This window comes from Vanacampus margaritifer, chromosome 13 (genome assembly GCF_051991255.1).
Source record: "Vanacampus margaritifer isolate UIUO_Vmar chromosome 13, RoL_Vmar_1.0, whole genome shotgun sequence".
NCBI lineage: Eukaryota > Metazoa > Chordata > Actinopteri > Syngnathiformes > Syngnathidae > Vanacampus > Vanacampus margaritifer.
In genome coordinates, this window is record NC_135444.1 from 17482946 (window position 1) to 17509274 (window position 26329).

General features: G+C 39.4%; 1 protein-coding gene across 3 annotated transcripts in view; it reads left to right on the plus strand.

Annotated features, from left to right (window-relative positions):
- Positions 1–26329, plus strand: part of dab1a (DAB adaptor protein 1a) — a 226998-nt gene that overhangs the window by 23827 nt on the left and 176842 nt on the right. For all 3 annotated transcript variants that reach the window (XM_077584464.1, XM_077584465.1, XM_077584462.1), the window contains one exon: positions 18184–18288. The gene's annotated coding sequence lies outside the window, so the exon portion shown is untranslated. The remainder of the gene's footprint in view (positions 1–18183; positions 18289–26329) is intronic.

Below are 26329 nucleotides of genomic sequence, written 5' to 3' on the forward strand. Positions count from 1 at the left end.
GAGCCATACAAAAAGGCGTCAAATGTTGGACCATAATTGAAGCCAGACTCTCTGACTCGACACTAACAGCTATTTTGTTCATACAACGCGAAAATAAAAAGCCGACGAGGAAATTATATCCATTGCAGTCAACAGGGCGGAAAATATTTGTTTATGTAAATTGACATCAGTCTGCCTGTGACAATTCACAGATAAAAATCCTTCTTTTACTTTTTTATTTTTTCAAACTGCCTCTTTGTGCTGTATCTCCTCAGGAGCACGATCTTGGAAGGGAGGACGCATTTTCAATTAGGGCCCCTCCCCTCCTGAACATATGAGTGCCGTTCACCACCACACACATTGCTATAGTGTGTCTACTCTGTGTGTGTGTGTGTGTGAGGATAATTTGGAATCCGTTCTAATTTCACACTTGTTAAGTTTGCATGTAAAAGGCAACATTTTTGAAGGGCGCCCGCGGGATGAATGTGTCACTATCACGCCGATGGAGTAATATTTATTGCGCCTTGATGCTAATAGTAAAAAAAATAAATAAATAAAAAAGCGAGTAATTGAATCTCTGCCACAATTAATTAAATAAATAAATAAATTTAAAAAAGCCCCCCCCCCCCCCCAAAAAAAAAAACAATAATAGCTGCGGATAGGTTATAATAAAAACAAACATTTTGTGCCACTTTTTTTCTTTTGCGCCAATCCAATGAATATTGTGCTGCTCCTTCTGGCTCTAATAATATTGTATTAGTCATTTTTGGCAGAGGATAAAGAATATATGACTGTAAATGAAGCCAAGGGCACACGCATCGAATATATCACAATACAGTTGCTTTGCATTGCCTCCACTTAACGAGGTCATCAGCCGCTTCTTGTTGTTTATGATCTCCACGCTGCTGAGAGCTTCTCTCATGATTGCATCGCTCCCCGTTCCCGCGGTGGTGGTCGCGGTCTCCGTTGCGCTAATTTATGTGTTGTTGTTGAAGCCGGCGCGCTGATAGGCCCAGAGATGGCATTTAGCTAAAGAGCAGAGAGGCCGTTAGCTTCGACATTCATCTAATCAATCTCGCTAATGAAAGCGCCATCCTCACTGCAGCCTCCGTTTCCCCTCGATACTCTCGCCCTGCCCTCTAGCCTTTTGCTCTCCCTCCCCCCCCTTTTTAACCTCTTAACAGTGCCGCTTTTTCATATGGGGGGAAAATGGTGAGTCACCAACCATACTTTTCTCTATTATTGTCTAAAACAGGATACAAAGTAACGAGCTGCTGTTCGAGTTTGGTTTACACGCATCTTCACATGTCTCCACAGACAATATTATGACTCCGCCCCCTAAACCAGCTGTCTGTCATAACCTGCGAGAGACGGGGCATTCGAACTATTGTGGCCCTTTGATGGCATATTTGCCACACGGAAAATAATGGGAATGGAATTAACCGGTCACCACTGTAAAACTTTTAATAGGTTAAATGTAATTTCTAAGTAACATTTTTATGTGGGTCAAGTCTTAAAAATTTGTTTTGTAAAATTGTATAGATGATTCGTGTCTGACCTGGGATGCGAGTGTCTTCCCATATAGGTGATGTACAGATGTTCAAATAACAAATGCTTTAAGTCAGAATTTGTATTTCCCTTTTGCTGAAAATGATTATTGGCTCCAAATAGCGGTTAATTATCGGCCTCCTTGACTGCTAATAATCGGTATGGTACCTGGAACCCCCCTACAACCCCCCTGCCCCCCATAACAATCTATCTCTAAAATGTATGTTCCACATTACTATCTCCCTAATAAATTGCATTTGCCAGCAGAGATAAATCCTGATGAGTCCAAATTGTTTTGTGAGGAGAACAGTCATGGCGGGAAAACAAACCAAAAAAAAAAGGCATGAAATTTTGTTTTGGGAGTTGCTGCAAGTGATCAGTTATGCAGTCAAGAAATAACAGGAAATGTGAATATTTACTCCTAAAATATGTACTCCTAAAATGTTAACGTGGAGCCCCCTTCCCTGATTTTACTTGACCACATCATAGCTTGCCCACGTGTTTATAGTTTGATGTGAGAGTGAGCAATATAGCGGCAAAAGTTTATTAATGCCGAGCCTGTGTGTGGAAGTCTTCCCTGCAGCAAGGTTGCCGCTTGCCTCCGTCAGGAAATATCTGTCCTTGTGCTGAGCTCTGAGCTTTGTGTTTATCTCTATCTTGCGCGCACACACACACAGACAAAAGACACATTTGACAAATAAACTTTGTGAAGGCAGGTCTCTGGTGAGGCCGGTGGCTTTGACTTGAGAATATAAAGCAGATGGATAGATAGAATGTTTGTGTGTGCGTATTCACCATGGCAAGCGCACGTGTGTGTGTGTCTGAAGACGTTAGGGACGGGAAACGTGTCCCACACGTGTGTCTCATGGACACGCAAAGTGATTATCAAGTAGGTGTAATGAAAGCAGAACGACTCAACATTGTTGCCCACACAATGCAGGAGGATATCAACACAAAGGCATCGCAGTGGAACCTTCCAATTTGGAGGTCCATTAACATTTTCATCATGTACAGCGGCGGGGAAAATCTTGTGAGACTTGAGTGTTGAATAGCCTTCACGTCAGTGTTTTGGAGGGGGGGGGGGGGAGTGAGAGTGTGTGAGAGAGAGAGTGCGTTAGTGAGAGGGAGAGAGAGAGAGAGAGAGAGAGAGAAAGTGTGTGTGTGTGTGTGTGTGTGTGAGAGAGAGATAAAGTGTGTGTGTGTGTGTGTGTGAGAGAGTGTGTGTGAGAGGGAGAGTGGTGAGAGAGAGTGTGTGTGTGAGTGAGAGAGAGAGACAGTGTGAGTGAGAGAGAGTGTGTGAGAGACTCTGTGGGGGTGGGGGGGTAATAGTGTTTGTCTAGGACATTGTGTGAGTGTTTATGTGAGGGGGAGAGTTGGTGACAAACTAATGATTCTGTATGTGTGTGAGAGTTAATATGTAACGTGTGTTACTGTGTGTGGGCGACCAATGTGTCTAATAGTGAGACTATGTATCTATGAGTGTGTGTGTGCGTGTGAGAGAGAGCGAGAAAGTGTGTGTGAGAGAGAGAAATAAAGTGTGTGTGTGCGTGAGAGAGTGTGTGTGTGAGAGCGAGAGTGTGTGAGAGGGAGAGTGGCGAGAGAGAGTGTGTGTGTGAGTGGGAGAGAGAGTGTGTGAGAGACTCTGTGGGGGTGGGGGGTAATAGTGTTTGTCTAGGACATTGTGTGAGTGTTTATGTGAGGGGGAGAGTTGCTGAGAAACTAATGATTCTGTATGTGTGTGAGAGTTAATATGTAACGTGTGTTACTGTGTGTGGGCGACCAATGTGTCTAATAGTGAGACTATGTATCTATGAGTGTGTGTGTGCGTGAGAGAGAGCGAGAAAGTGTGTGTGAGAGAGAGAGATAAAGTGTGTGTGTGTGTGAGAGCACGAGAGAGTGTGTGTGTGTGAGTGAGAGAGAGAGAGTGTGAGAGCGCGAGAGTGTGTGAGAGGGAGAGTGGTGAGAGAGAGAGTGTGTGTGTGTGAGTGAGAGAGAGAGACAGTGTGAGTGAGAGAGAGAGTGTGTGAGAGACTCTGTGGGGGTGGGGGTAATAGTGTTTGTCTAGGACATTGTGTGAGTGTTTATGTGAGGGGGAGAGTTGGTGAGAAACTAATGATTCTGTATGTGTGTGAGAGTTAATATGTAACGTGTGTGTTACTGTGTGTGGGCGACCAATGTGTCTAATAGTGAGACTATGTATCTATGAGAGAGTGTGTGTGTGTGTGTGTGTGTGTGTGTGTGGGGCAGCATTTGTTTGAGAAGTGTTTTTTATGAGAGTTAATGTAGATTTGTGTGTGTGTTTCTCTTGAGAGTGTGCGTGTGCAACTGGGTGTTTGTGATTGTGTTTATATATGAGAGTGTGTGACAGTTTTTTGAGTGTGAGTGTTTATATGAGGGCCAGTGTGTGTGTGAGAGAGTATGCAGAAGAGAATGTGTGTTAAACTTGTAGGATGGTGACCATAATTCCCCCTCATCTTCTGCTGACTACAGAGGAGTCACATGACACATGCACTCACACGCACATACACACTTGGCTGCACATCAATTATAGTTTGTTATCATTTACACAATGTCCTCTTCCGGGTCCATTCCATGCGGGCGATATACCTTTTTTGTATGTACACACACACACACACACACACACACACTGAAAGGGGCGCCGGGGTTGTTTGTCGTCAAGACTTGCATTCAACTGATAACAATAATGCAATTTGCCGTTTTGCCTCTCCTATAATTAATAAATACTGTGAATCACATTTGAATCAAGGCACGTTTGACCGTTAAGCAGGGTAGCAATTTTTCTTTTATACGCAGTTTATACGTGACATGGAGCCTTTTTGTAGCAGGCGCTTCCAATCAGTTGACTTGCCAACTTTTACAAATACTTACAATCTATTGTTTTGTAACGCTGCAATGTTGCCAACAAGTAATGTAGTGTAGGAGGCAGCCATCTTGTAATCACAAGGTCGCCTCCTGTGGCAAATTAATTCCATTTTTTATCACCGTATGTGTGTGGTTTCATTTGGCTTTTAATTGAATGGTTTGTGTTGCTTGCATGTTTTCAAGTGACGTCATTTGTGTTTGTGTTTTTTTTTTTTTATTAGAAGCTTCTCTTTTTAATAGCATCACCAGTGCTAATGCTAAAGTTGACGTAAAATCCCATTGACATGTTAAAGAGAAATTAGTATGGACTTCCGGGAATGATATTTCTTCAAATAACAAATATTCATACGCAAACATAACATAACAATACTCAATACTATATTATTTTTAATCTGTAAAAACAACAACCCCAATGCAACGTTCTTCTTCTACTAATTTGTAAGCTTGTACTCCATGCATGTACGACAGCACACTGCCCCCAGGAGGCCAACGTGCGCACAGCAGGAACAGCTGCTTGCTATTTTTAAGAATATTCTCATTTCTTAGTTTACTTTGTTGCCCATTTATTTTGTGATTGTTTTTTTCAAGCTATATTAAAAGTTCAGTTTTCAATGACGAAGGAATTTTTATTGTCGTGCACTATCCAACACGCATATTTGGCACAAAATATGATATCTGAGGTCCTAAGTGAGCGCAGCTAAGTCCCAAGACTTCAAAATAAGATGAAATAAATATGAGAACAAGGGAGATGCAAATTCAGCAAAGGTGTGGATGCAGGCGAATGAAAATGCAATATTCATATTATTAATCCAAAAATTGTGATTATATTTTTTCTATAATTGTCCAGCTCTAATGTGTGTGTGAATGAGTGCGTGCTCATGTGTCCATATGTGTGATGAAGCTGCAAAAACATGCGCAGTGCTGCATACTGATCAGGGACAATAAAACCTCCATGAAAGATTTATTCAGGAGAGGCGAGGACGGGGAGGCGGGGGCGGGGGTGGGGAACACTCAGGTTTATGTCACAGAGTGGATTACGCCAAAGACACCTCTCTCCCCCATCACACACTCCCAGTCATGGCTGTGCGGTCTGCGGGGGAATGCTGCATTTTAATAGCGCCATCACCTCCAGCTATGATAGCAGACGACGAACGGCTCCTTGAGCATACACTCTTCCTCGCGAGTGTCCCGTCCGCGGCTAACCGGCTAGCCGCCGCTTCAATTATAGATCCCATCTGCATCGTAGCACAACGAGCCCCAGGCCCGCTCTGTCAAAATGTCACCTGAACCGGGCTGTGCCACAGGCGAGAGACACCCGGGCGCTTCTTTTAGTTAATATCCACAATAAAATTGCGGCGGAATAGTAGAAAGGAGGCAGGTGGGGGGGGGGGGGGGGTAATGTAATTCACCCTCTCTCCCTCCTTGTCCAATGAAGTGTGCTGTCAGCTTTATCGCAAGAGCTACATAAGCACCCCCCCCCCCCTTTCCCCCAACAACCCCCTCCCCTCCCTTGCCCCGCTACGCCTTTTCTTTGCCTTCATCCTGTTTGAGATGATTGAGATTCCGACTTGACGCTGATGACATTTGAGCGGCCGTTTTGCTTTTCCCCCCACTTGCTCGCCACGCGCTAAACGGCAAGGAAGACGGCCGCCGATTGGGAATAGGATTTATTCAGAAGGGGCTGTGTGTGTGTGTGTGTGTGTGTGTGTGTGTGTGTGTGTGTGTGTGTGGATGTGGGTGGGATAAGAAGTGAAGGGCTCGCAGAACTAAATGAAACCCAATCAATGTCTGAGACGAGGAGAAGAGAAAGTCCCGAATGGATGGGAATGGGTATTGATGATAAGCTGGTGGTGCATTCGAGACCGCTGGGAAATATCCAACTTCAAACCTTTCTAGTTAAACATGACTGACAGTCATGATATGCTACTGGGAACTCCCAACTATTTGTGGTTGACGAGTCGATCCTTGAGGTATTTTGACAAAACATTGCTTTTAAGATACCTGAGAACTGTTTTAACTTTGTTAAAGTGCCACTTTTCCTTCAGTTGAAAGTGAGAACTTCCTGATTTTATGATTTTCCTGAATGCACCATTAACACTAAAGGTTCTTTAGAGGTGGAACATGACTTCACAAACCACAAATTCAAACAAGAAATCGGTATTCCCGCTAAATTAATGCTAACGCTCAATGCCAAACACAGGCTAATGAATAGCACTGATGTTGCAATGTTTTACTCGACTCCCAGCCATTTTCACCGAAGCAACCTCCATCGCTCCCAGCTGTTTTACTGGATTTTGACTGATTTTGTCTACAGAATATTCTGTTATATTGCTATAAAAACATGGAACCTACCAAAAGAAAGATTAGAGTCTCTTCTTTCATCAGGAAAAAAAGAATATTTCTATATATATCAGTTTCTGTTTCGCAGAAATTAACATTAGATTATAGCTAAGTTTCATCATTATTCACAAACCTGTTGAAAACACTGGGAAAAAGAGCTTGTTGGCCCTGGCACATCTCTTATACTCCGCTGCCACCTGCTGGCCATTTTTTTGTAATAACTACTATTGCTTTAAGCAACCTCTTCATGTCAGAAGCTGCATCAAAGCCTTCTATATCTCTCGCATAAAAAAACATGAAAAACGTGTAAATAGGTTTTTGGGAGTGTAGGGCAAAGTATTGATAAACCGTATTTATACGTTTTGCGGTTTAAATGCGATCCGAAAGAGCCTGAACTAATGTTTCCGCACGGATATTCATTGCTGAGTGACGACAAAGTGGAGCCAATGGAAACTTAAACACGAAAATGGGACGTGCTCGATGGACGGCCGTTGCTGGAAGTAACAACAACACAACTTTAACTAACTTTAAAATGGCGTGATTACTGTGACGAGGCACGTGCGCCGTAAAGTCGAAATGACGTAGGTCGCGTAACTCAAGGAATCCCTGTTATGTTCTTTATTTTCTGCAAAATGACTAAAATTACTGCAGCTTAATGAGTCAGTTGTGAAACTCTTCTTGTGTGTGTGTGTGTGTTTCTGTATGTCTGTGTTATACTGCCCCTGGTGGGTAATGTGTGCACAACAGAAGGATTAGCACAATCCCCATTGAATTGAAGCAAAAAAAAAAAAAGTGGCAATTTTTTTCTCTCTCTATTTTCCACATGATTGTCATAATATTATTGAGTGCTATTTTTCGCACTCATGCTAACAAGGAAGCAAGCTGAAATACACGTGAGACTCCTGAGAATCCTGATTAGTAAATGCCACATATCTGAAGTGTTCAGCTCCATCGATTCGCACTACGATTCATGTATTATTCATTGGGAAATTAAATCCAAGTACCGCATTTTACAATCATACGCCATCATTATTCATCGCTAGCCAATGCCATGAACCAAAGTCTTGAGGATTCCAGTGAATAAGGCTGCCGAATCACATTTAGATATGATGCAAAAATCTGAAAGAAAATGAAGATGCCCCCAAAAAATTGCTGGATTTTTGAGTGTACAACAAAACAAGGCCCCCTGTAATCAAGCCGACAGCTGTAACATTGCGTGCACGTGAAAGTGATCATCAGTCTGTTGCAGAATATTGTCGCAGTGATAATTATGTTTGATTACTAAAGACCCCCTCTGCGCTTATCTGCTAATGTGCTCCGTGGGTATTTATTTTGCAGAGCTCACTTTGTGTTTTTTTTCCTAGCAGCCCTGCCTTGTTTCTTTACCGGACCCCTCCGCCTTCTAATTATAAAGTTAACTTTAGGTGACTTCAAGGAGGATTTTCCTTGCCGCCGCACCGAGCAAGATTAGCCTACTCAGGCAATAATAAATACTAATTGAATAATTAACATTTTATAGTGTTTACAAAGTGCTCCGCCGGACACGGCTCGAGGAAAACTGGCCGAGGGAAGAGCTTGCGTGAAGTAGATTGCATTAAAGAAAACCAACAAAACACATGAAACAAGTCTATTAAAAGTGTTAAGCGACCGCTCCCTTTTTTTTTATAATGCTTTCTTTTGGCTTGTTAGGGCTTAAAAATATGTTTAAAGCGCCTTTTTAAAGCTTTAAAATTCAATTGGATACACTCCCACTGCTGACCGAAGGTGTTTTTTTAAAAGTGAACATTTTTTTTATATATACACTTGCACAATATAATGAGATCCAGTACAAAGAGATGTATAAAAAGAAACGTTGACTGTAAAGCAAACTTTTGTTTGACAAAGTAGTTGACTAAAGGTTTATTACTGTAGTTATAGTTTGCTACAAAACTGCACATCATGCACACGAGAGCAGTTTCTAGTACTTTGCTTACCTTCTTTAGATAGATGATTTTCATGTAATGCTAATGTGGTAATGTTTTGGGTCTAAATGGGCGTTTGCATTTGCAGATCTCTTTAGTTTTCTTTGAGCTTTTTCTTTAGCTTTTTTGTATGCCACAGTTAAAGCCCAGTCATGTAAGAAAGTCTGTTTTTGTTTGTTTGTTAATATTGTTTTGATATTATCAGTTAAATGGGTGTTTTTTTTCCTCATTTGTATGATAATTGAGTGTCAAAATGTTGCCTAAAATATTGCCAGTACAGTTAATGAATATAATATGATAGTGATGATAAAATAAAAATAAATAAATAAATTTGAAAAATAGTTGCAAAAAAAATTTGATTTGTATTTTTCATTTTATGGGGGGAAAAATAGAAAAAAAAATTCCGATTTATTTCATGATCTGAAAAAAATACTGTATTGTCAAATACATGATTATATGCAAATTATTTAAAAGACGAAATTATTAAGGGGAAAAGTTGCTATTGTATATTACAAGAAATGTTAGATTTTTATTTATTTATTGTTTTCATAGGAACCTACCAAATGTGATTTTCCAAGGGTAAAATACTTTTTACTATATGTAATTTTATAATCATTTTATTAGACGGGGAAAATATGTTTGAACAAAAGTTACATTACATAATCAGAAGTAATTATTGTAAAGTTGATATATTATAATATTATATATTTTTTATTTTTTTATTTTTATTTTTTGCAATGTACATATACCAGGTATCGTTATTGGGCTGATACCCGGGTTTATTTCAAAGTATCGGTACTCGGCTGCTCTCTTGTAGCCGTTTTATGGTCGGGAACTAGAAATGAGTTATTAGAAGAATAGAAAATTGCGATTAATTTGTGCAATTGGAAAATATTGGGATGCTATTTTAGGATATGCAGGTCGTTCGTAAAAACGATTTGCCATTGTTTGTTGGGAAATTTTATGTAGCAGTGGTAGTATCGGTGACTACTTAAGAGTTGGGTATTCGTACTGGTGTCGGTGTGAAAAAAAGTTGTATTGAACATCCTTAATCCCTTAATAACTTTTCTACAAATTCCTCCAAAATCTGAAGCCCGCATGACATTGTGAACACGCTCCTCATTTATAAATGTCTCCTCATTTTGCTTGCTCGCGGCACTCGCAAACGACAGACTTCATGATAGTCTGTTGCTTTCACTAAAGCCTCATCTTCTTCTTCCGCTGCTTTTGTGACTCACACTGACGGACTGAGGTGCCGACTGCAGCGTGCCAGCAGCTAACTTTGTGAACTATAACCAGCTTTGCGACTTCTCCTCTTATCTTTGGGTGATTAGTTTATCGGCGTAACTATCTGGTTTTGGCGGCCCGGCGCCTCCTGATACACCCGCCGCTGCCAAGAAAGATAACACCGTCTCGCTTGCTTCTAATTGAATTGACGTCAATTGCTCCACGTCGGGATCCCGACTCCTGACCCCCTAGTGGCATGCGATACTTGTCTCCTTTTCATTCAGTCAGAACTATTTAGATTTTGATGCCTTTGTTTTTTAGAACGAGCTGTCTTCACTGGGTAATGTCGTGTTTTGTTTTGTTTTTTCAAGGCAAACTACTTCACATGAAGTAGTTTAAACTTGGGCCAGAGTTTTGATAAATAAATGCTGATATAATTTTGATTTCTCATGAAACAGTAAATGCTGTTAAGTAAAGAAGTTACTGAATAGGATTAGGGCCAGTGAAGTGGACAAAAAAAAAGCTTGGCAGCATTCTGACTTTAAAGTGAGAATTCTGACTTTATTCCCAGAATTCAGATTTTTTCTCTCTCTCAGGATTCTGACTTTAAAGTGAAAATTCTGAAATTAATCTCAGGATTCTGACTTTAAAGTGAAAATTCTGGAATTAACTCTTTGACTGCCAGACGTTTTCAGAAAAGGGATGCCGTGGGTGCCAGCCGATTTTAAGCATTTTGACTGATCTTTCAAGGTCCATAGAAAATTATGTGTTTGGACTATGGAAACACACATACTACCAAAAAAAGATTGGACTCTCATCTTTCATCAGAAAAAAAAAGTTTGTTTCTACCTTATTCCGTTTTTTAGTAATCCACAATAGAAAATGGTTAGTTTCACCTCTGTTTTGAAACAAACGTCTTTTAACGTCTTTGGCACTCCTCCATAGGATTTTACTAAACGTTATTTAACGTTTTTGGCAGTCAAAGAGTTAATCTCAGAATTCTCACTTTAAAGTAAGAATTCTGACTTTGTGACATAGCGCTATGAATTGTGGGGGGAATTTAGAAAGCCAGAATCCTGAGAATAAAGTCAGAATTCTCACTTTAAAGTCGGAGTTATGTGATTAAAGTCAGAATTCTCACTTTAAAGTCACAATTCTGTGAATAAAGTCAGAATTCTCACTTTAAAGTCAGGATTCTGAGATTAAAGTCAGAATTCTCATTTTAAAGTCAGAATTCTGAGAATGAAGTCAGAATCCTGACAACCTTTTTTTTTCCACTTCACTGGCCCTAATCCTCTTCCGTATTTACTGCAAACTTCTGTAATATAATTTCCACAACCTCGGTAATAATAAACTGTGTGTGTTTGGGGGTGGGGGTTGAACCCTAGTGTTGCGTTGGGAGCTGCAGGGTCAGGCTTAAATTTAATGGCTGGACTGAGGCTAAATGAGCTGAATTAATAAGGTCTGTTCCGAGCACTTACACGCCTCCTGAACATACATTGTGTGCCTCCCTCTATGTGTGTGTGTGGGGGTGTGTGTCATTATTAATTGGGTCATACTTCAGCCACTTCATCCATTCACAAGTGTGTATGTAGGTTTGTAGGACACGGAAAGTGCATCGCTTTGTTTCTTAACATGACGGCACATTTGCTTTTGAAAAAATTGTTTAAACAAAAATCTTGATGATTTTAATATATCCCCCTCCCCCAATTTTTTTTATTGGTCTTTTGTCTTTGTCTGCGTTTATCACATTTTTTGCAGACACAAGCAGAATATCAATGACATGCATGTCCCAAGGAGATGCTTTATGTGCATGCGTGTACACCAGGCTAAATGTTGGCTTAGATTTAAAGGGCAATTCCCTCGTGTGTTCATTGAACCAGCCTGGTAAAGAACTGCCCCCCCCCCCCCCCACACACACACACAACACAAACACGCACACACAACACAAACACGCACACACTTCCCTCCTCCCTTGCTTCCCCCCCCCCCCCCCTCTAAGCCTTAGCTCATTAACCCCCACTTTCGCTGCCGACTACCTTCCGACAAACTGGTGTCGACATGCACGTCCCTCCTGTCATGTAATCACCCCCCCCCCCCCCCCCGCTCTCCCACACACACACATTTGCACACCTACACACACTGGAAGCCGTCAGCCACGAGGGTTTTGCTCCCTGTGAATAAGGTCAATCATTCCAACATGATCAAGGTGCAACCTTGCAAGAACGAAGACGTGTCTGATTGTCCCTCATTTAGCCCGTTTTTCAGTTTCCTGTCTACGCTCTCAGGTCGAAACTCATCTGATTCAGTTTGTCCCCATAGAATGGATAGTCGGTTTGTCATCAAACTTTTATCAACTGTTTCGAGCGTTGTTTTAACATTCTTAACCTCAAGTATTTATTTTGACGGCGTCATTAACCAGGGTTTAAACTCGGTTTTACTCTTGACTGTAATGACGAAGTTGGCATGGCTGGAGTGAAGTTCTCATTTTTATGCTCTCCAATGGCACCGTTTGAATAGTTCGGTCTCTGGAATAGACAAGTGGTATCGCCTTTCCAATTGATTACGATTACCATGTCAACGATTCACTTGTATTTGATATTAGAATGCATCACATGAATTTTTAACATTTCTTCCTTATATAGTACAATTAGTGGTGTGAGGCGATTATAATTTTTAATCGAAATACATAGAATAGCCTAATTAGAGTGTGAACCTGGTCAAGTAAAAAAAAAAAACATAGCTGTAGGTATTCCCTTTTCTGTGGCATCATGCACTGCAGCGACGACGTCCTCAACAAGTATTAAACGGTGATTCTCCTCCCATGACTCAACATCTAGGCTGGGTGAAGATCCAGAGCCACTTTCAAGTGACAGCCAGCGCACGGCTGCGTAACTATATTTTCTGAAACACTATCAAAACACCCCGCACCTGCACACATGGGATGCCACGACTATCGTTTCAAAGTCACAAGGTAAGCAGAGCTGCATTGTGTTTTTTTTTGGGGTGTGTGTGGGGGGGGGGGGGGGTGCATAGATCAGTGATTGCTTCTGATAAGCACCACGTAAAAACAGGATATTTTGACCAAACACATGCCACTGACATTTTCAAAAAAGACCTCGGCAATATAAAATGCAAAAACGTGGTCGCGGAACTTCCTGTGTATATTCTTGTCCTAACAACCTTGCTGAGCATCCCAGAAAACTACAAACTTTCAGAATCACATGACCTCAGGGGTCCGATTGTGGCTCAGTTAAATCTTTACTTGCTTGATCCCAGCCTCATTTTGGGCTTTATTTTTTCCTTACTCCCCCTGTCTCTCTGGAGGGAAGGGGGGGGGGGGGTTGATCCTGATCTTGCAGGATATTTTGCCGCAGATTATCCAGACGTCAGATGGGGTTTTCCCAAGGTCATCCAGCGGCGCAAACGTAAACAGAGCAGCGACTCACCGAAAGGCACTTTTGGACCCAAGCGTCCGTCTTACACCTGAACGCTCAGGAAGCGGCAAATGTGCCACCGCCGCATTTGTGGGAAGCTCATCGGAAGTCCACACGCACACACAGGGCAGTGGCAGGATGTGTTTTCTCAGCAATATACTGTCTGATTAGGCCCAATTAATGAGACCCAGCGGAGCTGCCGAATCTACTTTTTTATTTTCTTACCTTCCTTCAGTCTCTCTTGCTCCATTTCTCCATCATTCATCTCTTCACACGCTGCACCCCCACTTTCACCCCTGCCTCTTCCTTTGACCGTTTTTTTTACCTCTGCCAACGAGGTTACGGTTAAACTTGCCCAAACACTCAACCAACGAAATGCACAATTTAATTATTGTTATTAATAATAAATTGTTATTAATTTCATGAATAACACAACATTTTACGGTCTGAAATAGGGTCGGCCCCCAATTTTAAAGTGAACGAGGGGAGCCGCTTCGATTGGCTAGGAGTTGGCTGCATTCCATCTCCAAAGGCCACACGACGGCACAAACATCGTTTTCGATCTGTGCCAGTCTATCTAAAAATACTAAAAGAAAACTCCACTTATGTGAACAGTTCAACTGCGCTTTGCACTAGACTTGCACTAGGCACAAAAATTGGGCCCTTAGTGTTAGTTTTGTCCTCGCTCGTTTCCTTTCGCATCATTTGTTTAGGCTCTGATCTTTTATTCAAACAACTGACAGCATGTAGAATACAAACAAAGAGAATGAGCGCTAATATGTGATATGGGATGATTGCAGTTGAAGTTATACAGTAGTTTGTAGAGAGGGAGACATAGCGAGACAGAGAAGGAGGAGATTTATAACTCACTGCTGGCCTACATATGCCAGTTGGCAGCAGGAGATTCCAGCATCACACTGTCTGCTTTTCTTAGACACCCCAGGTCCCGGCAGACGGCCTGGCGTATAGCTGTGCGTGTGCGTATGTGGAATTTTTAAATCCGTGCGCGTCTCCTATGATCCTAGAGTGGTTTCTTGCCAAAGTTGGGTTTATTAGGAGTGACACCCGTGAGTGTGAAGGTACTGAGAATTCCGGGCTCAAAGTGTTGAAATCAAAAAAAGTGTCATTAACTGTACAGGGCATGTTTTATGCTATATGTGAACATATTGACGGTCAGACGAGTGTCAAAAGTCAACCCCAATTTATTTTATTTTTTACAACAATATGTTCTTTCTGCAGCCCCAATTAGTCTCAACATGACATTCTGATTAATATTGTTTGTGGAATATAAATTAACCAGCAAAATACATCAATTTTTTCTTTTCTTTTTCCCCCCCACCTCAAGGGGCGGCCATTTTGCCACTTGCCAACTGAAAAAGACATCACGGTTGCTCAGTTCACTTGTTTTCTGAGTTTGGTCATGTGACATTCGCAAGCAGAGCTGCGATTGGTTATTGTAAAGAATTGTTTTTGGGTTAATTTGCCTTTTTAAGAGAAGTTAGCTAATGATTATTTTTAGTTATGGTGAATATTTTATTTAAGGGTCTCTGTTAGTAGTAGTTGTCTTTCAGGTTCTCCCATTTGTTGTAGGTTGGAACAGAACACATGTATTTTAATTCGCATGTATTTATTTTGTAAATTGTTTTAAATATATTTTTTTACTTTTTGTCCTCTTATTATTATTATATTTATTATTATTATTATTAGATATATGTATATATATATATATATATATATATATATATATATATATATATATATATTTTTTTAACTGGTAAATTTTTTTCATAGTCACTTTTTCCCAATATTTTCAATTTTTCGTCCAATTAGATTGGTCGAGCAGACTTTTTCTTTTAGTTATATTGTGATAATATCTAACTTTATAAAATGATAGCGCGAACGTCATTCAAGTGAATCTACTCACCCTTTGAAGGTGCTTGACATACGCGTCTGTGAGAGGGAATATTAGCCACCTGCTTGGTAATTTGCAGATGTCATTGCAAATTAATTAAAAGCATTGTACTGTGATTCCAGAACTTTTTTTTTTTTTTCCCACCGGTTCCAATTCACTCAAAAAAAAGATGGACTTATCCGTACTAATCTTTATGGAACTTTTCTACATAGAAATGTATGTGTATGTGTGTGTGGCACCAGTATTTAGGACATTATCCCATGTGGTTTGTCTCACTAAACAAACACCAAGGGGAGCTTTTCTTTTGTTAGCGAGTTGCATCTGCCTTGCTAAATGGCTCCATTTTTTATTTTTTTTAACCCTAATTTTTTGGTCCACCCCAATCAAAGCTTGCAGCTGGCGCTTCCTCCATGGAGTTTGCTGTGAAAGCTTTGGATTAAAAAAGACAGTCTCTAATTAAGGACCCTCCACTTCAGACAGCATTAAGCAATGAGGAGTTGGGTTTAAAAAAAAAAAAAAAAAGGGAAAATTATGTTTAATTTCATGAATAACACATCAACCTCAATCTGTCTCGGGATAAAATGATCACAATATAACGTGAGTGTTGTCAACTTTGTTTTTTTGTGTATCATTTATATACTCTAATCTATTGTCTATAATATATAATATATTATAAATACAGTGATACCTCGGCTGACGAACTTTTCGCCTCACGAACATTAAATTCGCGAGCATAGTCTCAGCTGACGAACTAGTTTTCGGCGGACGAACCAAATCACGCGACACGAGAAATCACGAGAAGCTGACGCACGCTCACGGCGTCACAGTTCGTCACCCCCTTTCTTTGAGTGCGGACGTGGTTTGTGTTCGGTAGACGTTTTGGATCATTTTGGAGTGTACTTTTGCTATCATGGGACCGAAAAAGACCCCACCACAGGCTAGTGGTAAGCCTAAGAAGACATTAAAGAAAATTACGGTCGAGCAGAAGAAGGAGATAATCGAAAAACACGAACGAGGTGTGCGTCCCAATACGCTAAGTCGAGGAGGAGGAGGAGGAGGAGGAGGAGATGGCTGCAGCATCAAGTGAGAGCATCAAGACCATGTTGACTAAGTGGAGTGATGTGCAGGCTTTTATCGAACAGTACCATTCAGAAAAGACTGTGGCTATGAGAATCATCAACATGATGAATGATAATGTGATGCCTCAGTTTCGTAAGACCTTACAACTCAGAAAGCAACAGGTGTCAATTAAGAGGTTTTTAGTCAGCACAAAGGATAAAGAGTCTCCTAAGAAGCAAAGAAGAGAAGCCACACCGGAGGTTGAGTTACCTACAGTCCTAATGGAAGGTGACTCTCCTTCCAAACAGTAACTCCCTCCCTCCCTCCCTCCCTCCCTCCCTCCTCCTCCCACTCCATTCCATCAAGCCATCAACTACTGTACCATCACAAAGGCAAATAAAACGACTTTATTATACAGTACAGTGTATTTCTTTAATTACAATACAATAGCACATTTATTATACATAAAATAAGGTATATTTTGTGTAGTTTTAAGGCTTATTTAGTAGAAAATTATGTTTTATGGGGACCTGGGAACGGATTATTCTCATTTTAATGGTTTCCTATGGGAAATAAATGTTTGGAAGACAAACTTTTCGCCTCACACACACTTCCTGGGAACCAATTAAGTTTGTGAGCTGAGGTATCACTGTATAGTATATCAATTGTTAAAAACATACATTTAAAATGGACATCTCCCCAAAATATTTATAATATGTTAAGGTGTTTTTGTTGCTCTTGGACAATTTGCCTCGGTTAGAAGCAAAGGCGCTCCTAAACGGGGCAGCCCTGGTCACTGCACTTCCACTGGCTGGCTATTTTCGCACTTCACTATCGAACGCTCAAGTCGGTTTACGCATGGGCAAACTTTCGATATGTCAATATTTGGAGTTCGTTCGGTTTTAGAGGATGCTTACCGTTGCCGTGTAGCTTTGACTCAACAGCGGCGTGTGCTTTGACAAGCCAAAAGTCTGCCAGTAAAATAAAAAAAAAATATTGTAAAAGTGTCTACAGTAATTATTTAATTAATTATTTAAACGTCATAAAAAGACCGTTGTATGACGGCGTATTAGGGTAACATATAAATATCTATTTTTTTAGAGGGCGGGGGCAATATTCCGAGAAAAAAACTCTCAAATTTGTCACTTTATAAAGCCACAAATTTGCGAGTTTATTAAGTGACAAATTTGCGCAAAAAAAAAAAAAGGGGGAGCATAGTAGAAGCCTGGAAAAAAACATTAAGTGACAACAAGTTAGTAACTTCATAAGCTAGTGGAAATATTTATTAATATGACGTGAATAAAGTTACATTTTCTTGTTGTTGTTTTTTTTTTTTGGGGGGGGGGGGGCAAAATAGGGATTTACAGGCAGTAGTAATACTAAAAGACTGAAGCATTATTTAGTTTTTTCATTTTACAATAAATGCATTTTATGGGGGAAAGTAGTAAGCTCACAAGAATATTTATGCAATGAAATCATAATTTTATCAGAAAGGAGTAGCAAAATTACCGTTATTTTTTTTGCTTTACAATGACGTTGTAAACTACAAGAAAGTCATTACTGTCCAATAACGCAATCATTGTTTTACAAGAAAATTCTTAATTTCACAAGAATGAACTCATAAAACAAGAAAATGTTACAATCTCACAAAAAGTGGTAGAAATTGTTATATTGCACAAAAACACACACATATTTTACAATAAAAATAAAAATATGACAAGCTAAGCAAGGTTTTCGATAACAAATTCTTAACGTTACAATTGTAGTTTTAACATATTATGACTTTATTGTGATTCTTTTCTTCTTTTCCTTTTTTGGTCTATATATACTTTTCCAGTTCCTGTTGATGTTGGGACCCAACTCTACTGCAGATGAACCCAGGGAACTATAGATTCCTGTCTAATCCATGAAACAAGTGTCCTGCTTCCCAGAAATTGATCAGGTAATTGAGAGGAAAACCAACACCGCTCTTAAACGCCAGGCACATACTGCTTGGATTCACTCCAATTTGGACATTTTCCAATTAATTTCTGTCATAGACGACCACCTTTAAAATGTAACCTATTATAGTTGAATAGCCCAACTTTTGCCACCTGTATCTTGTGAGCATACTTTAGCGCAGTACAGAAATCACTTTGCACTTTCTTAAAAAGAAAACCTCTAATATATTCTTTCTTGTCTTCACAATTGCTTTAGTTTACAGTTGTTTGACCTTGGAGCAGATTAATCCTATTATTAGGTTATGACGGGGGGAGGCGAGGCAGTCTTCATAATTCGCTGTGCCTTCAGCGCGAGATGAACGCGGATTTAGCAAATGATCCACAGAGGGTGGGCGGCGTAGAATGTGCCGTAATGGGACTCGTAATACCAGAGTGGTATCGGACCCCCCGACGAGAGGGAGGCGGCGTGCCCGGGGGGGGTTGACGGAGGAGGAGAGTGACTTTGAGGCGACGGGAGGACACTTGGCCGGGAGAGTCTTTCGCACACACACACACACACACACACACACACACTGGTGCTCATGCACTGTGCGTCACTACTCCGCCCTGAACTTGAAGCTTTACCTCCCACGTGACAACCATACTCTCGTTTTTCCCCATCCAATCATATTATTAGTATCATGCTGGTCATTCCAACTGCCGCCAAAGGGGGCTGTAAAGCTTGAGTAGGCACTGGGGGGGAATCCTTAAAAAAATTTGTGGTAGTACTCAAGTAGAAAATATTAAAGCACAAACCATAACTTTTGAGTGGCATTTAATAACACAGTAAACCCGGTTCAATTCACGAATCACCACTCCAACTGGCTTTTTTTTTTTTTAACAACTATTCTCCCCAAAAAAAAATTCCAATATCATATTTTTGTGCTTTCCGTAGCGCTACAACAGGCTGCGCAAACTCATTGTAAGGCGCCATGTTATCGGAGATGTAGCTAGCGTTGGCTTGACGAAAGATTCCAGTCGAGGTTTGACAGGCAGGGCGAGGCACTTTGTCGGGTCAACTTCTTAAGATGATGAAGTACAAGTCTGGATCACTTTTGGCGGTGGTTGAAGTCAGCTGCTCAATGTAAGGTACATCATTGATTGCAAAAAAAAAAAAAAAAAGGCTGGTGGAAACATTGCATCTCCAAAACGATCACTTTTCAGAGAAAAAAAAAAATTTTGCATCGTCAAAGAGAGCCAAACAGTCGCCTTACTAATTGATGAAAAAAATTGCGAGTTCATCAAATTTGGACATAGGAGGTTTTGACCCAATGCCACTGATATGCATCACTGAGTCAAAAACATAAAACTGCTAATATGAAAGTAGTAATTGCTATTGCAAGCTGCAACATGCACACTAGCGTTGTCACACTTTGTAGCTTTAAAAAAAGAAATAGATGTTGTACTTTCTTAAAAAGAAGACAAACTTGAGTTTCACTGTAAAAAAAAGAGAGAAAATCTATTGATGTTGCACTTTCTTAAAAATAAGACAAACTTGAGTTTCACTGTAAAAAAAAAAGAGAAAATCTATTGATGTTGCACTTTCTTAAAAAGAAGACAAACTTGAGTTTTCACTGTAAAAAAAAGAGAAAATCTATTGTTGCACTTTCTTAAAAAGAAGACAAACTTGAGTTTTCACTGTAAAAAAAAAGAAGAGAAAATCTATTGATGTTGCACTTTCTTAAAAAGAAGACAAACTTGAGTTTTCACTGTAAAAAAAAAGAGAAAATCTATTGATGTTGCACTTTCTTAAAAATAAGACAAACTTGAGTTTCACTGTAAAAAAAAGAGAGAAAATCTATTGATGTTGCACTTTCTTAAAAAGAAGACAAACTTGAGTTTTCACTGTAAAAAAAAGAGAAAATCTATTGAGGTTGCACTTTCTTAAAAAGAAGACAAACTTGAGTTTCACTGTAAAAAAAAGAGAGAAAATCTATTGATGTTGCACTTTCTTAAAAATAAGACAAACTTGAGTTTCACTGTAAAAAAAAAGAGAAAATCTATTGATGTTGCACTTTCTTAAAAATAAGACAAACTTGAATTTCACTGTAAAAAAAAGAGAGAAAATCTATTGATGTTGCACTTTCTTAAAAAGAAGACAAACTTGAGTTTTCACTGTAAAAAAAAGAGAGAAAATCTATTGATGTTGCACTTTCTTAAAAAGAAGACAAACTTGAGTTTTCACTGTAAAAAAAAAAGAAGAGAAAATCTATTGATGTTGCACTTTCCTCAAAAGAAACAGTCAAAGCTTTTATATACATTTTATTTGATTCCCTATTGCCTCCAGCTGTAGACATTTATTCTTGTAAAATGACAATTTTATTTGTGTAAAATTATGACTTGTAATTTGACAACTTTCTTATTAAAGAAGTGTCACTTTATTGTTATAATACCGTGACATTCCTATTGCAATTTAACTTTTTTGGGGCCATAAAATTTAAACTTTAAATTTAAACTTTATTCATAAATAATTATGCCTTTATTCTTGAGAATTGTCAAATGATGACTTTATTCTTATAAAATCCAATATTAAGACTTTATTCTTGTAGAACTAGTTTTTATTTATTTATAATTTGACTTTGTACTTGTGAAATTGCTACTTGTCTCCTGTGCTTTTTTTCTTGCAGTATTATACATTTTTTCCCTTCTAATTACCTTTGTCTTGTAAAATTATGTTTTTCCTCATAATAATATTACTACTTCACTTAACTTACATCATTTCTTACAATATGATGACTACCCTCATATTAAACCATTTTTTTTATAGTGATAACATTAATTCTTCTATAATTACAACTTTATCATCGCAAGAATTACGACTAGCCTAATAAAATTATGTATTTTTCTTGTAATATAATTTTTTCAAAGATAAGATTATTAATAATAATCATTCATTTAATTTATAGGCGCCTTTTCAAGACACTAAAGGTCACCTTACAACATAATAAATTAAAAAAAAAAAATTATTATATTATATTATTAGTATGGGATTTTTTTTAATGGGCTTTAGGTGAACTGATGAATACACGCACGCACACACACACGCACATACACAGACTCACCCACATACACAAAAAAAAAAAAATATATATATATATATATATATATATATATATATATATATGTGTGTATATGTATATATATATATATGTATATATATTTAAAAAAAAAAAAAACCTTTATTAAATTTTTTTAATTTATTTGTTTAAAAAAAAAAAAGAAAAAAGGAGAGCAATGATGATGTCAAATCGAATGAACAATACTGAGCTCTCCTGGAAAAAAAAAAAAAAAATTTTTTAAAAAATATAAATAAATTAAAAAAAAAAAAAGAAGAAGAATAAAAGCATAGCTCATAGCATTGACATTTCTTGTCATTTCCTTTTTCTATTTACCTTCCAGTGTGGCCTTCGTACCCTTTCCAACTTCTTTTGAACTTGTTACATTTAATTCTAAGTGCTCCACTCACCTGATTTGACTGCAGCAAAGCGCCCCACTAATGCACATTTCTTTCATGTGATCATCTCAGTGTGCCAAAAGTATGTCGACTGTTTGGTGCATGTGATCAGACGTGTGTGTGTGTGTGTGTGTGTGTGTTGTCTCTACTTCCCTTCTTTTGTGTGCCGGCCTGGGGATTGTGCTTCATTTCTAAATTTATCCTCAAAGTGTGCCACCTCTCTTGTGAGCTGCTGCTGGGACTCTGCAGTGCAGGTTGGGGTGGTGAAGGATTGGGTTGGGGGTGAAAGGATTGTGCAGATTGGTGAAAAGAGGGGGGGGGGGCATAGAAAGAGGGGGAGACTGGGGGTGGGTATGATTAGAGCGGAGAGCGAGTGAGGAGATGTAAATGTGGGACACAATTCCTCCGCTTTTTTCTTCCCTCTTTTTCTGATCTCGTTTGCTATCTTCTGCTGGCCCCCAGGCACACGCACGTCTTTATTTGGGTACTATTAGTTAGGCAAATATATATTTGGGTTGGTGTGGTTGTTTGCCAGCATGCCAACGACGCGTTTCTTTTCTGGATTGCATTGGAATGGGTGAACATCATTGAAGTTGACACTCAGAGGGGGGGGGGGGGGGGGGAGTATTTGTGTTTGGCAATGAGTTCATGTGCCTCATATGAAGTGCTGCCTTCACAAGTGAAAATGTTTTTATTGTCTTATTGTACCGGTGCTCGGGTTTTATTTCCTGGACTCCTTGGAGAAGTCAACTTGTTTGTAATTTTTAGGGCTGTGCCCCGGTCGCCACGGTAACCAAAAGCGTGAGTCGGTATGAGGTGGAATGAGAGCTCATTCACCTGCATTGGACACAACCGGACAGATAGCGTATCTCAGTTACTCATTCACTGCCATTGACGGCTATAGACGTCAAATTTTCACTATTTCTATTATTAAAATATTTTTAAAAAATAATAATAATTTAATTAGGGGAATCAGGCGATTAATTGTAATTAATCACATGACTTCACTAGTTAACTCCCGATTAATCACAAATTTTGTATCTGTTCTAAATGTACAATAAAAAAAAAATCTAGGTTTTCATACTCTTGTTAACAAAAGTGGAAAAAAAAAGTGAAACTAATAGAAATAGTTCAAATCGATTTTTTACGTCTATGGCAGTGAATGAGTTAAGACATCCAGTAGCTGTTTTAGAATGTAAGAGACGTGTGATAAATCTCCTTTTAGAAATGATAAGTGTGTTATTGTTTTTTGCACCGGCGTAGCTCATGTGTACATTTTTATTCCCAGTGTGTATGTGAGCAAATCTCAACATGATTACACAGACCGGACCCCGGAGGAGGGCTCTTATCTGGAGCCCCTCTGGTGGAGATCATCTCTCGTGCTGCGGATTACACCTGCAATATCGGCACTGTGTTTTAAGATGCTGATAAAGTCTTGGGTCTCTCTCGCTTGTGAATCATCGATCAATAGCTTGGGTAGGATCCATTAGCGGACGCATTTGCTTGTCAGATACTAGGGAAGTGGCTGCAGAGATGCAGTATGCTGCGATTTGATGTCAATTCTAAAGAGTTCTCAATTTTAATAGTGCGAAGAGAACATTATTTTTGGGTAGGACAGTGTGGGCTGTAGAATAGGTCATGCACATTAGTCATTAATTGTTTTTTGCTGATTTTTTATTATTATTTAGGATTTTAGAGTGCTCATTGCATTTTCACAAAGTTGGTTGCTAGTTGCACATCTCGATTGATCTTTGCATATCATGGAGAAGCTATGTTGAGTTTTTAGCAGAAGTTTACACAGTCTGCCGTATAAATGTTTGCTCGTTACTTTTTACAAAATCAAATCTGTCAAGTATTTATTTTTAAGGTTAATGATAGAGTTTAAAATTTATTTAGTGTTTTGAAATAAGAGTTTGTGGTATATATATTTATGATTTGAACTGTTAATATGAGCAATTCTAAATATTTTTGGGCACTCACTGTTCACAGCAGGGCTCGTTCTCTATTTATTAAAAAAATTACTGAACGCGAGACCTTTAAAAAAAAATATATATATAAAAAATAAAAAAATAAAAATATATATATATATATATATATACAGTAAACCCCCACATACTCATTCGACACCTGAAGTCAGGAATTTGCATATTTGTGAATTTTTAATTTTTATTTATTTATTTATTTATCTATTTTTTTTAAATCTATATACGTATGTATATTTATTAATTTATTTACGTATTTATTTATTGTAGTTAAATTTTTGGACTCCGATTTTTTTCTCGGCCCCCCACATTGTCCCTGTTTTTTATAAAAAATACATATTGAATGTTTATCAGTGTTTTTTGAATTTTTTTTGGGAGACCAAAACTGAGAAAAAAAAAACCCGGCCTGCAAGAATATTCTGCAATTGGGGGACCAAATCCTCTTCGTCAACCTTGGGGCGGGGGCGGCAACATTCGGCGATTACTATTCGTCATACGTCGACGAAGATAGAATGGTTACCGGATTAATATTGATCAACCGGGGTGGGAGGGGCGGTGACCCGAAAATGGAATGACCGTTCAGGAAACTCAAGAAATGGTAGCCATAATATTAGTATTTTGAACAATTAAGTGGATTTGCTATTCAACGGATAGTCTCCTTCAACATAGTGATATGCCGCAGGCACATTGGAAAACGTGACCCCACATCTGTCCAGGTGTGTGCGTGTGTGTGTCCTGCACAATAACTGCCGCGTGTGGTTAATCCCACCAACAATGGGCTCCCCCAAGCTGCCAGCACTCAGGCCCACAGGCCCGGAGTAAAGCCTGAGGGGTGGGAGGAGGAGGCAAAACGAGGATGCAAGTCACCCTGGCAGGACTCAAGAGAGCGGACTTGGACTGCCTCCAAGTTTTCCCCCTGCGCGGGGACGATGATGGAGGAGGTTGCAAGGACGCGCGGCTCGGCATGGGGGGGCGGTGGGGGAGATAATGGGAGCGGAGGGGAGCGGAGGGGAACATATGGGAGCGGAGGAGAGGCTGACATGTAGTTATGGCAGCTAAACGCAGTATTCCTGTGTGGCTTGTCGAGCGGCGGCAAACCAAAGCAACACCCGTCGCCGTATGTTTGACTCTTTGATGCCGCGGATCCCCGCAGGATGCGTTCAAATGTCCTTTGGGTGCCAGTGAGATTGAATTTGAGTTTTATTGTATGATGTCTACGCACTGTGCATTCATACAAGAGGTTGTTGTTTGGATTTTGTGAAAACGTCGCTAGAACAATACAGATCTCTGGCAACTACAGCAAAAAAATATTCAATTAAATTTCCTGTATATTATCATTTATCAAACTATTCTTGGCTATCTGCGTAATTTTTGTGCGTTTTCTGTAATTCCCTCAAATGGCGCTCAAACGTATGTGCTGTTCCACTCCAGTCCTATAAGTGGCGATAGTGCTGATCACTACCACTGCTTAAACAAGACAGAATCATAATACCTCTTATTGTTGTGAAAGTTGGTGTGATCCTGTGAGTTTGCAGCGATTCAAAACTTCATGTTCTAATTCTTGTCGTAATGTGCAAGCTTCTATTGCAAAAAGAGTTTGTGCTTGATTGCTTTAATTAGACCACCGTTTTAAAGCTAAGTGTATAACACAGCTGCTTTGCTCTTATTTCCTAATTTCCCCACTGACGCAGCCATCTTGGAAAAAAAAAAACATATTTAAAGTTCACATCTATAGCTTGAGGCAATGCTGCTTGAGAGGGTTGATGATTTATATTCTTTTAGAAACGCCAATCTTAAGATTAATCACCTTTCCCGCACGCTGCTCTGGCGTCCGGGCGACTGATTGTAATTCCAAAATGTTAATTAGAAAAATGTCATGTCCTAAGGTAAGAGACGGATTCTTCTAATGAGTTTGTTCTCATGCAGTCCGGCCAGGACTTGAACTAACACGGGACATAGTAAAACATATTGTCAAATACATTCCCGTGGTTCATGACTAGATAAACGGTGTGATTTGCAAAACGGTGACCTTTTCTTGTTAGCAGAAGCTACATGACGTCCTGCCATCCTCGAAAGACAGTCCGACATTCCCTATACCGTTTCCCGCTTATCATGTAACATTTAAAAAAAAAAAAAAAGAAAGAAGAGGAAATTTCTCAAGATTGAGGTGCCTGCTGTGCAACCAAGCACTTGTTTGTAGAGTTTGGCTACTCTACATTTCACGCTAGATTAGCAGTTAGCATGGCTTCTCCATCCTCTCCTCTTTTATATGTCGCACTCCTCGTCCTGCTTTTCGTAATAATGATACTTGGAATGGAACTTATTTGCAGCCATGGAGACAAGGATTAGTGATTTAGAGGAGTGACTCGGCAGTGAGAAAGGACAGTTTTCAGCCACGCTAGTAAGTAGCAAGTAGCGAGCCAACTACTGTTGGTAGCTGGTATGGAGCAGTTTTCACACTATGACATCATCAACATCTTCTATTGCAATTGGTCGATAACCCGGATCAATTCCGTAAACCTGATCCATACCACCTACCACCATCGTTAATATAGTTAACGGAAAAAA